This window comes from Carex rostrata, chromosome 25, assembly GCF_964058835.1.
Source record: "Carex rostrata chromosome 25, lpCarRost1.2, whole genome shotgun sequence".
Taxonomy (NCBI): domain Eukaryota; kingdom Viridiplantae; phylum Streptophyta; class Magnoliopsida; order Poales; family Cyperaceae; genus Carex; species Carex rostrata.
Genome location: NC_135942.1, coordinates 5,890,322 through 5,904,775, shown reverse-complemented (window position 1 = coordinate 5,904,775; position 14,454 = coordinate 5,890,322).

Genomic DNA, 14,454 nt, shown 5'->3' with positions numbered 1-14,454 from the left:
TGTCAAAGTTTCAACTAACTATTATACAGTCATTAATACTTGTTAGTCAGATTGGGAGATGAGTATGTATAATATTCCGAACTGAAATTTGGTTTGTTTCCTTCTATGGTTCTCAAATTTGGTTTCTTTCTTTTCAACATGCCACCTAGTAGCCAACTAGCAATCATTGAAGCTCCCCTGGCTCCTGGTTTGCACTCAGAAAATAAATTAATTTAAACAAGTATAATTACTATTAGCAAACACACCAAACCAGGGGTGGCAACCAACTGGCTGAGTCCGAGCTAGGTCCTAGCTCAGCTTGTTAATTCTTAACCGAACTACAGCTGAGCGAGCGATCTAGGACATATGTGCTAAAACCTCAGCTTGAAATCGTGACAAGCCAACCCAAGCTAGTTCACGAGCCGACGAGCTAACTCGTTGTGTTTGATTGGATCTTATTTTAAGAAGAAAATAATTTCTGCTAACTTTTTAGATCGAGTTGAACCAAGCTGGACTGAGTTAGACAGTATAGAATGCACACAAATTCATACAAATTGACAAATTAATGTCTAGCTTAAACTCGTTAATTTTAAATCGGGCAAACTGACTCGTTAACAGTTTGATCCAGCAACAAATGAGCTATTAACAAATAAATCAACTGCGAGAGTCACGATGGAACCACGGGCTACGAGCTATTTTTTTGCCACACCTACCAGCAGCTGCTGAATTTGTTCGATTAATTTTAAATCGAGCTACTGACGAGCTGACTCGTTAACAGCTTGATCCAGCAACAAATGAGTTGTTAACAAACAAATCAATTGCGAGTGACGATCGACCCACGGACTACGAGCTTTTTTTTGCCGCACCTACCAGCAGGCAGCAGCTGCTGAATTTGTTCGATTAACGAATTTACCGCGGTAAATTTGGGACCTATTAGGCGATAGTTTTGTTTTAAATTACTTGTGAAAGAAAGAAAAGGGTGGATAGAAAGGTGTACTTGGTGACATTCTCCGTGAGTAGCTAGCTACTAGGTAGCATGCATGCCATACCTGAAACCTGATACCCCCCATACCCCTCGCCAGTCGCCACTCAATCAACTTACGGGAGCATACGCACCATCACACGATACTTGATTTCGATGACTTCATGCCTTCGTCGCCTTACCCCTTTTCTAAATTTTTTTCTAAAATACACTTAAATGATCCGTGCACCGTGCTCCACTGCTCTGTGTTTCTTCTCCATGCATCTTGATATATGTTCCAAATTAACATGAGTATTTCATTGTTTTCAATTTAGTCACTAAGAAAAGTTTGTAAACTCAAAATTCGATTTTTTTTTTTTATAAATACTAACTAGTTTGATAATTTAATATTTATTTTTTTATTACAAAATTATGTTTTTTTGAAAATCTTGATGACTGGACTCCTGATCATTCCAGCCACTATGGGCTTGTCTGTCGGATTATCATTATGGTCAGGATCCGATATTACATTCCCTTTTTTTTCACGAGAATAAAAATATAATATGGATTATATATATGATCTTTAGATTTGCTGAATTTATTCGAGTGACAGAACATGCACATCTTGTTTGGGGATTTTTTTTTTTTTTTTTAAATTGAATCAAATTTAAATATTTTAACAAAATAAGCATGCTGAAGTTTATTTTTATGAAAAACAGCTCCACTGGTTCTATGGATCGGTGGTGAATCGGTGGAGGCAAAAAAATAAGCATAGTAAATATAGCAGCTGTCTCCACCGATCCATCGGTGGAGCTTTTTTTTCATAAAAACTAAGTCTAGCTTATTTGTTTCATTGAAATATTTAAATTTGTTTCTATTTAAAAAAAAAAATCTCTTGTTTGTGTACTGATTACAAATTTATTCTAGAAATGTCGAATAATTAATGGTTACTTTTAGATATTATTTTAACAATTTTGTCAAAATAATTTCACAAGGCGAGGTGGCAATTGCAAAATAAGAAATACAGTATTCATAATTGTCAATGATCAGCTCGTCCATTAATTAGCGAGCGTCATGTTTATCACAAGTGCCAATCCTTAATTATGTGTGATAATATTGTCTAAACAAATTAAATAAATTTCGTAATTAGCTTGTTTGATTTTGATTTTGATTTTGATCAAGTTTAAGTTTAACTCAACTCATGCATTTATTACTCAACATGATATGAACCGTTGAACATTATTTTAATATTAAAATATGCTTGGATAACAAATTTTATAATTTTTAAAAAAAATTACTAATTATATAGAGAGGTACAAAATAAGTAGACATCTACTAGCTGCTTCACAACTAGTATGATCATTAGTATTACTTGCTTTTGGTTTTATCAAATTAGTCTTGTATGAAAACTATTGTTTCTAATAGAAACAGGTGGATTACTCCACTTTTATCAAAAAAATATAGAGAGGTACAAAATCACTATTTTTGAATGGTCTAGAATCTTCTAGAACAGTGATTTTGTATCTATCTTAAAAAATAGTTAAAAGAATTCAAAAAATAGAAAATTTTGTATCCAAGCACATTTTAATATGAATATCATATTGAGCGATTCAGATCGACTGTTTAAATTTTGAAAATAAAAATAACGATATTAGACATGATGGGACACAAAACCAATAGATCATTTTAACCCTGCTCTAAACTCATTGTGAAAATTAAAAATATGAATAAAATATATTAAAATATTAGAACGGATATCACAATTTTAAATTGGTGGATGTTGAAAATTTTAGAATGTGGACTGTTGTGAGGCATTTGAGTCATTTTATTTTTCTTTTTTTAAAAAAGGTCGAAGTCCGATTTTATTTAATTAACTGAAACATGTTAAGTTACATAAAGTGTTTAAGAGTAAACAAAACTCTTTCATAAGCAAAATAGCATACAATGCATCAATAGATAGATTACATCAATAAAAAAGGGTTTAGAGATCAACTTGGGATATAAAACATACAATGCATTGCATTTTAATTTAGATAATTCATTTTTAACCAGTGTTCTAAATAGCTAGTTATAGCTTTTTCGAACCCTAAAAGCTATGGCGCTATAAACGATATATAACTAGCTACTTAATTATTTTCTTCCGGCACATAATTATTAATTTTGCGTGGTTGTAAAAAGATTTTCCAACAAGTGCTACAATTTGATGTTTTTCAACATTTGTTCAAGACGGACGTTGATTCTTCTTCTTATCCGAAATTCTTGTAAATACCATAATAATAAAAAAAAACACTTTAAATTTGGAAATTTTCACATTTATTCAAAGGTTTAAATAGGGTTTATCGCGTCATAACGGAACGAACGAAAAAATGGCGCTATGCCCATATAGCACCGCTATAACGTGGAATAACGTGGAATAGCGCGCTATAGCGCCGATAGCGCAATAGTTTTTATAGTCTAAAAACGCTATAGCGTGCTATTTAGAACCTTGCATTTATCTGAGCTGCACAGTTAATCTACGGTCCATTTATATAGAGCTGCAGATTAGCTTAGAGGTCCTCAAAACTTAAATATATTCAATATTACAGTACATTTTTTGTGCGTTTGGATGACCTCTAAACCAATCTGCAGTCCCTCATAAATAGGCCGCAGATTGAGTGTGTAGCCGGGATAAATATAGAAATCTCTCAAATCTAAAGTGTTTTAGTTTCTTTCTTTTTGTGCTACAAATAAAAATTTCGGTCTTCTGACTTAGTGGGATTTCCTCTCGATCGTCTTTGTACAAGTTTAAAAAAAAATAGTTCTCGTATTTATATAAATATATCTCCTATCTTTCTAAGAAGGATTAAATTCCTCTCGATCGTCTTTGTACACTTGTTTGGATTTCATAAATTGAGCGTGTATAGTTTTTTGAATTTCATAAATTCATCGTGTATACTTCTCTGGGGAAATTTTTTATTCATAGAAATTGAAAAAAAGGTAGAGAGAGAAACAGAAAGAGTACAGTATTTGTTATATTGATAGAAAGATCGGTACAGATTCTACCGATCTAAAAAATCAGAACACTTAGGATAGGCAGAATTCCTACCCATCCTAACTCTTTTTGGATTTTCTGTGACACCGTCTTCAAAACAGGAATAGCAACAGATCAATTCTTGATCTTCTCAGGCACCGTCTTCACAGAAGATCCGAGATAAGTTAGGATGGGTAGGAATTCTGCCTATCCTAAGTGTTTTGATTTTTTAGATCGGTAGAATCTGTACCGATCTTTCTATCAATATAACAAATACTGTACTCTTTCTGTTTCTCTCTCTATCTTTTTCTGAATTTCTATGAATAAAATATTTCCCTTCTCTGGATTTCATAAACAGTACATAAATTCCACTTATTTCATAAATTGACCGTGCATACTTCTCTGGATTCTTGCCAATACTTCGTCTCCAGTTCGGACTTCAATCATTCAAAAAACGACCAACTCCTTTAAATAGAGCTATGAAGTATTGGATTATAATTAAAATTTAAGGGGATGATGGAAATATAAAGTTAATTAATGTATTAATCAGAATATTGAGCGCGGGAATTATTAAGTGTAAGATTATTGTTGTAGTTAACTTTTGAGCTACGAATCAAAAGTCTAATCTTACATCTCAACTTAAACTTAATCTTATTTTCTTATTTGAAGGGTCTGATAGGTTCCACTATGGTTTCCATGGAGGCTGTACATGATTCAATCCATATGGATGGAACATGGATAGCTTTGGTGGATGACACAGCCAGTTCCAGCTCCTCCGTATCCTCTGCCAATTAGTTTTAGAGGGTCTTTTTTGAATATTGGCATATATATGGAATTTTTGGTGTTGTTATAGGCTGTTATGCTTTTTTTTGTTGATTACTTGCTTTGGTTATGCTATGATGCAGTAGATTTATACATATTGTTTTGTTTTGTTGATGTACTGATATCAGTCGATTGGTACCAGTTGGATATCGTATGGTTTTCTGTTATATGAAAATCGGTGGCTATGCTTTCAAAAAAAAAAAAAGTGTTGGACTGTTTTGTAGGCTATATCTCCAGCTTTCCTGAAAACGGAGAGGAGCCGGATATCATTTCTTTTTTCTTTTTGTGTTTTCCCATCCAGCCACCGCTCAATTTTCTTCACACGGCAAAGAGATCAACAAAAGCCAAGCCAACTCATCATACCGTACCTTTCTCTCACTTTGAGACAGTCAGAAAGGTATGGGGATCATATACCAATAGTGAATTTCAAATGAGTCGGATCGGGTCGGTCTGGTCCGGACTTGGCCGGTCAACGGATTAGCATGGTCTGGGTGTTAGAAATTTATTTTATAAAACTCAAAATTTATATAAATAAATATTATTTTTACTAATAACGTTTTTAAACTTTATAAATTATGGAGCTATTAATTTCTGTAACTCATTCATTCTTTTAATTGCCATTATTTGAAACATAACGTTCATTTCTTTGATATACTGTTTTCATTTTTATTGCAATGAATAGCTATTTATTTCATTTCATTTCTTTGTTCCGTTTGATTAATTACTTTCCGTTCACATATTTGAAATAGCTATAATTTGAACGTTATTTTATTTAATATGTAATAATGATAAAAGAATGAATAGAAAGTTCATGAATACAAGTTTGTCTATAAATAATACATAATACTTGAAGAGTTGATTATCCAATGATTGATCTACTCTCTTCTTCCTGTTAGCTCCATATTTCATAAATTTAATTTGTATTCTCCCACAAACAAATATTTTCTTTATAGAAAACATATTATTCTGCTATCGTTGTTGAAAGAAGCTACATCAACCTCTACCACGGTTGCGCCCGAAGGTAGAGGAATACCGGCGTAACTTGGGGCAAGCTTAACCGATTATTCCTGCACTTAGGACGGAAAGTTGCCTTAGGTCTGCATTTTGTAGCTCCGGGTAATAAAGTTTTAATTATATTCTTGATTATATTTTTAATATAATTGTTATTTATTTTATTGATCAAAATTCAGATTTAAAATTAGTTGGTTAGTTCATATTTTTTCCAACACTGGGTCCAGTGGGTCTAATTTAGAGGAGCTGGTTCAAATCCGTGCTAGACCTATGGTCCAAATTCACATAGTCCGGTCCGGTCCTGATCTTTTATTTTTTTTATTTTTTTGAAATAGTGGATTGTTTTTGGCCGAAACTAGACTGTGCTAGTTTAGTCCGGTCCGGGTCCGATTCTTCACGGTCTAGTCCGAGTTTGGTCCGGTTTGAATTTAGCCGGGTCTGAATTAGTGCGGGTTGGATTTGAGCGAGTCTAGTAGAAAAATAAGTTCAAATCCTTGCTTGATCCATCTCTTGAATTAATTCAGTCCGGTCCACGGTTCGAACGGTTCGGATCTGGACCGGACGGATCTTTTAATACACTTGATAACAACTAAAATACATATAATTAAATCGCGCGCCGTATGTTGTTTCTCTCTGACACATATCTTCTTGCAAGAAGTAAAAGAGAAGTAGGTATGATAAACAATATTACAACTGGATTCAATGATTCAACATTAATAAGCGACAATTGCATGCGCCACAGATATCCTACGTATTATCCGTATTATAATATGGTAATGAAGCAGAGGTCAAAAAAGAAAGAAAAAAAGACAGAGAAGCCGCTCTGTCCGTAGACAAACTGAGAGCAGTCATGAGTTCTAACTCGAGAATTTATCCCCATCGATCTTTGCTCTCTTTTCTGGAGAGACTTTAGTTTAGATTCCATGACAAGTTGACAACTCACATGTCACAACGCGTTTGCAAATTGTAAAGGCCTAGTACGTTTGGATGCACTAGAGAATAACTAGAATAACTACTGTTGAAAATAGTATATTAAAAATAACTAGAATAACTATTATTCGAGAATAGCGCTAACTCAAAGTTATTCGGAATGTTATTTGAATTGAACATTTAGAATAACAAGAACAGAGATTGAACATTTGAAAAAGTACGTTTGTTATTCCAACTTTTTGTAGGAATAGCGAGAACAGCGCTATTCTCGCTGTTCCTGAGTATATTTGGATGGATCGGAACAGCACTATTCTCGCTGTTCTCGTTATTCTCGCTACATCCAAACATAATATATAGATACTTTAGATAGCCGGTTCTTGTAAGAGCTTATGTTTGTTAATTTGATTATTTGTATAAACAATTACAAATACATTTATATGTGCGGATCGATGGTAGTATGTTTTTGTAATATTATGAAATTATCACCAGGTAATTGCAATTGGTTTGCAAAACATATAATAAAAAGGGAGAATTTCATCAACATTTTATTATTTTACTTTCTATCAAGAGCAAAGCTTGTGTGTGTTATGCTCGCCAAGAGCTCAAAAATTCTATCAGATTGGCTTTAAATGACAAATTAAAACTGTTAAAACTGATACACTTTTCGAGTAATGTGTGTATATAAAATTTTATAATTTATTTAGTACAAAATTAAGTAGTAAAAAAATGATAATAAAAATAAATGTATTAAAATAACTTGTAAATTTTCAAAAATAAAAATTATCGCTTGAATTTATACTAAATTAATTCAAACTTTTTAAAATTTTACATACACACACATCACTTATAAACTAAATAGTTTGTATTCATTATTAATTAACACACTAGCTTTGTATTCCATCCAATGTTCTAAATAGCGTTTATCGCGTCATAGCGGGGAGCCTCCAAAAAAAGCTATAGCGAATAGCGAAAGCTATGCCACATAGCGTTTTTTATTTTTATAAAAATTATATTATATATTTGTACTAAATATGAACATTATTTAGTCTCATAGAACAATAAATAATACCAAACTGATTAAAAAATTATAATATTCATATTGAACCAATACAAAGTCTAAATTGCGACTCAAAATATCCATAGTAATACTAATATCATAAACTATCGATCTTTTTCTATTCAAAATATCTTCAATATCATAACATAGTTTATCTTTTTTTATTTAAATTTCAAAATAACCTAGAAATTGAAAAGAAAAAAAATTCATACTGATTCTTGAAGAAATTCTTGTTAGTCCCTAAAATTTTCATAATTTAGCAATTATTTATTTGATTTATCATCAGTTAAAAAAAAACCAAGGACAAAATAAAAATTTTATTATAGCGGATCTAAATTTGATATAATGTAATATTCATCAAAATTAAACAATATCTTCATCATTTATTTATTTTAAAGCCCATATAAATTGAAAAAAAAAACAGCTCATGTTGCATAGCGCGCTTTCCCTATAGCCAATAAATGTAGTGTCCCAAGCAAGACTCATGCTAAGCTAATTTCTTCCTTTCCTCTAATAGAATATGACTTGTGACTGTCCTATGGCTTGATAATATGTATCACTTTCTTCTTCTCTATTCCTTCTTACTGCATATTACTTCTGACTGGAAAAGAATAGGTATGACTTTGAACTACTACTTTGAAATGACTTCATGTGAGCAATTAGTAAGGCTATCTCAACTATTTGCGCTACACGCTATGTGCTATAGCGGACCGCTATTACCGTTATAGCGTCCGTAGCTCAAATAGCGTGTGTTAATGCTATAGCTTAGCGTTTAGAGTCCAAAAACGCTATAGCGTGCTATTTAAAACACTGTTATTTCCATCAAATATAGCACAAAAAATTTGCTAATGCGTCCGTCTTTAAATGAATTAAACTGCTTCAAAAGGCTACCATACACTAATTAATTAGTTTGTTCTTTGTAGAATTTGATTTCAAAAATAATTTAAATAATTTCATAAAAATAAATAAGTTTACATCTAAAAAAGAAAATTAATTATTACGTTGTAAATATACTCGTTAGCACTGATCTTCGAAAAAAAAAATTGATCTCAAAAGATCGCCATTTTTGTAAACAAAAACAAGACTAAGCGGAATTCAGATCCAGTGAAGTAATCCAATTTGTGAGTTTTAAATGCAGACTGTTTGGCCGCGTTACTGTTTTCATGGAAAAAAAAAATTCAGTTCAACTGGATTTTTTTTTCCACAGAAACAATAAAAAGCAGTTCAAATTTTCACTTTTCTTATACCCACACTCATTCCCATCGGTGCGAACAGACCTAAAAGATAAAGCATATAGTCTTAACCCGACGGAGTCAGAGCAATAAAGTACTGTTATATTTTTAGCACAAAAGTCAATCAATTTTAAAATATATAATATTTTTATTTTATACTAGAACCATTTCAATGAAATAAAATACTGGATACAACATACTAGTACAACACTGTCACGATCATACATTTTGAATCTAAAATCTCTTCTATTAAATAAAATCACACATTTCTATTTGCACCTCCGCTTACCACCTCTTTTAATTACTGAGGTGCAGAGGATATGTAACCTTCTCTACATTTTAATTTAGGAGTAAAAAAGAATTGTTAATATTTTAAAGGGCGTTCATCTCCATTTTCTTTCATTTTCGCTTATCCCCTTTCTGATTTTAACATTTCCTAAACAGGTGACTCGATCCGGTCAGAATCGGTCTCACCTTCCGTTCTCCCTTCTCTTCGCGTAACTCCTAGTGTGGGAAAAATGGCACGGCGGAGCCGGCTCCGTCACGGAACGGCACGGCACGTGTTACTGTTCCGTGCCGTGACTCGCGTGTCGCGTGCCGTGACCACCCCTTAACATTTTGGTCACGGCACGGCACGCGAAAGATCCGGACACGGCACGACACGTAATCACGCGAGTCACGTGTAATTAGGACCGTTAGATCTTAATCAAAAGGTGAATCTTGAAGAAACTAACTTAAATTATGAAAAAAATAGTTAAACGTGAGAAATGTGATTAGTTACGTTTGGACACGGCATGTGAATAGTCACGGCACGCGAGTCACGGCGTGACTCGCGTGCCGTGCCCATTCGCGTGCCGTGACCACCCCTTAACATTTTGGTCACGGCACGGCACGGGTCACTGTTCACTTGGTCACGGCGTGTTAGTCACGGTATGGCAAGTTTTTTCCACTCTAGTAACTCCTTCTAAAACGCTCTAAGTTTTGCAGATCCGTATCCTCCCAGGTACCTGACTCAACAGAATTGAAAGGGACGGTTCAAATTTAATTTCAGTCAGTATCGGCTCGGGACGGTCCAGATTTAATCTCCGTGTAACTCCTTCTGAAACGTCCTAAGTTTTGCGGATCTGTATCCTCCCAGGTACCTGACTCAACACAATTAAAATGGACGGTCCAGATTTAATTTCAGTCGGTGCCGGCTCGGGAATGGGGATGGCGTTAGGGAGCAGTATTATTTGTGCTTTGAGATTCGTGCCAAGTTAAAAATTCTAATTTCAGACCATCGGATTCAATTGTACTCAGTCAGGTAACCTGAGGGGATGTGAATTCAAGTTTTAATTGCCACCATCAATAACCTTTTCACATACGCTAACACTAACCTCTCTCCTTTTATTTCGGATTCCATTTTTTCTGTGATTTGCTTAATTTAAAACAGTTAAAAACAGGGAGGATATGATAGAAATTTGGCGTTTTCTCCTCAGAAGTCTAAGCTAAGCTACGGCATGGGAATGAGTATACGAGCAAAAGCAATCTTTAATTTGCAAACCTTTGTTTATGCTTAACATATGCCTTTCCAAAAGCAAAGTACAAACATGACATAATATATATTTTTTAGCATTATCAGCAAAGCCTTTTAAGTTAAATTAATTAATGAATAAGCAGTGTTCAAATGCACCCAAATTTTTGTGCACCTAAATGCACCCTATCTTTTTTCTCCGTTTTCAAAGTCCGAATAGTCAATCCGAACCGTTAGATGCGATCTATATATTAAGATGTGCTTGGAGACCAAATTTTACATTTTTTGGAATTTTTTTACTATTTATTAAGCCACTTTGAAAATCGCTGATCCAATGGTCCAAAAAATATAAAATCAGCGATTTTCAAAGTGGCTTAATAAATAGTAAAAAAATTCCAAAAAATGTAAAATTTGGTCTCCAACCACATCTTAATATATAGATCGCATCTAACGGTTCGGATTGAGTATTCGGACTTTGAAAACGGAGAAAAATGATTTAAAATATAGGGTGCATTTGGGTGCATAAAAATTTGGGTGCATTTGAACCCTCCTCTTAATGAATATGTCTCTCATTTGAATTTTCATGATTACCTAGCTCCCTCCTCTCTACCTTCCTTGAAGATCACTTCCTATACTTTAAGAGCATGTTCAGCGAAATACTGTGTGCGTGAGAAAAAAAAATCACTCTGAGTCTATTTTTCTTCTTCACGCGCACAGTGTTTTAACAGCTCAATCAATTTCAATCTCGTTCCCGTTCTTATTCCCTTCTTGGCACCAAATAGGCACTATTAGTCTCCAAATTAAGGAAGACAAGAAAAAAGAACAAATAGTAGAGAAATTTAAAGAGTTCATATACTTTTTGAAGTACCATTTTTGACAAATCACAAAAAAGCTTAATAACATAAAGACATTTTATAGACAATAATTAAGATTTATGCTGGATCACAAGATTCAGTATACCACGTACTACACGAATATTCGAGTAACCACGAAGGTAACAATAATTATTGTCGAGAATAAGTCGATATAAAAATTACTATTTCTGAGAATAACACTATTATCGGAAGTATCCACGAAAATATCAACGCTGTTAAATACTTCTATCCTCGCAGACACTGACTAATTATTTATTTATAATTTTATTTCCTTTAATTAAGAAATTTTAAATTCATTTAGTAAATACGAACGAATAATCATACTTCTTTACCATGGAATAAAACTTGAGTGAGGCTATGGTACTTTGCAATGCACGAATTGTTTTGTGTATTGGATTAATATTTTTATTTTTAAAGTTTAAATAGTCGATCTGAATCGTTCAATATTATTATCATATAAAAATATACTTGGACACCAAATTTTTTATTTTTTGAAATTTTTTTAACCATTTTTTGAGACAATTAGAAAGTCACTTGATCTAAAAATTATGAACCAGCCGAAAGTAGTGATTTTCTACCTACCAAAAAAAAAAAATTTGATCTTCAAGTATATTTTCATATGATAATAATGTTGAACGGTTCGGATTGACTGTTTTAATTTTATAAATGAAAATATGAATCAAATCCACAGAACGATCCGCACATTACAAAGTACCGTAGTCAATAAACAATTGTTTTTTATTTTATTTTCCTCAGTGGTCTCCTATATTATATATAGCCATTTCATTGCTTTAACTTTAGTAGACAAAAAAAAAAAAAAAACTGTGCATTGATCACCGACTTGTAGAATATATGAAATGCACCGTCACAGTGTATGACCTTGATACTTTTAAAAAGTGGGACACCATGTTTATATATGGTATATATGTGGAAAAAAATCTCATTGATAGTATATTCTATTGTACATGCGTGGGAACTTGATATGAAAAAGTTGAAGAGTAGGGACCAACATCAATTCCTTGTAGTTTCGCTTTCGCACAGATTTTAATTATATGAATAAACTGGCTTAAACATCTAAAGGCTATGTATCTAGAATTCTAGATAAATATGCCTAAAAAGAGACATCAAAATTAAAGCTTCCCAATCATTGCTCATAAAAATTGCAATTGGCATGCATGATACCAAACTTCCAGTGCAAGCTACAGAAGATCTTTATTATATATCATTGTGATGTTTGTTTACAAGAAATGATATGAAAATCATTAAGTCATAGGTTTTATATATATGCTTCTTCATCTTAAAATAATAAGTCACTTGGAAAAGGCAGATAAGCAAAATCTCTATAAAGTTTCACAAAAAAAGTTTTAGCTATTATCTCTTCTTATTTATTATAAACGAATGATTCATAGTTCTTCATACACACATATTTATTTGTAAGAAATTTCATATGATTAATTGTGTTATTCTATAATATACAAGATTTAGAGTTTTAAAAAAAATTATTTATGTTCAAATTTTATTTCGCCGTGAATTTTTTTTATTATAGAATACTATATATCATTGTAAAGATTAAATTTATTTTAAAATATATGTTATTTTTTTAAGCGAAGTCCGTGGAACAATCGTAATAGTTATAATACTAAATTAGCGCAAACTTAATAAAAAAAGTGTGGCAAGAATTGGTCACCTTAAATAATTTAACCACGAAATATAACGAGTTTGAAATTTTAACTTGAAGGAAAATAAGCTAAATATGAGATGATATAAAAAGTATACATTCCTTATATGTCATAGCAACAATATATTGAGAAAATGGGGTTGGAAAAATATCATATAGACCCAGTTAGATAAGGTTTATATATATATATATAGGAATATGCTAGCATGTTATGCGTAGCATAGAGGGCCTCCATGCAACGACTCAATATTCGACTTTTCAAAATCCTAATGGCCAATCCGAACTGTTCATCTTGTTCTTCATATTAATATGTGTTTGAAGACCAAATTTTATATTTTTTGGAATTTTTTTACTATTTTTTAAGATTTATTGAAAATCGTTGTTTTTCAGCAAATCTGGAACATAAAAAACAGCGATTTTCAATAAATCTAAAAAAATAGTAAAAACATTCCAAAAATGTAAAATTTGGTCTCTAAACACATATTAATATGGAGAACAAGATGAACGGTTCGGATCGACCGTTAGTATTATGAAAAGTCGAATATTGAGCCGTTGCACAGAGGCCCTCTATGCTACGCATAGCATGCTAGCAGGTTCCATATATATATAGAGAAAGAGAGAGAGACTAATCTGCATTCGAATGTGTATGGGCCGAAATACATACGGTTCAAATTCGATTTTTCAAAATCCAAATGACCGATCCAAACCGTTCATCTTGTTCTCCATATTAATATGTGCTTGAAGACCAAATTTTACATTTTTCTGAATTTTTTTACTATTTATTAAGTATTTTACAAAATTGTTGATCCAACGGTGGCTTAACAAAACAGTAAAATTAGCAGCCACCGTTGGATCAACAATTTTGTAAAATACTTAATAAATAGTAAAACAATTCAGAAAAATGTAAAATTTGATCTCCAAGCGCATATTAATATGGAGAACAAGATGAACGATTTGGATCGACCGTTTGAATTTTAAAAAGTCAAATTTGGACCGTGTGTATTTTGACCCATATACATTCGAATGCACATTAGTCACTCTATTATATATATATAGGGACTGTCTAATTTGCTGCCGGCAGCACTTCGGCGAGGTGCTTATTACGAAGTCATATTAACATATTTGATATTCAAACAACAAATCTAAACCATTAGATGTTCAATCTATATTAAAATCTACTTAGAGACCAAATTTTACATTTTTTGGAATTTTTTTACTATTTATTAAGCTGGTTTGAAAACCACTGTTTTCAGTAAATTTCTGCAGCATTGAAAATAGCGGTTTTCAAACCAGCTTAATAAAGAGTTAGGCTACTATGACATTGGTGTTATTTGAAATTAAATAACACCAACTTTTAAACCCTTAGATCTGCCTTGAGATTCGTAA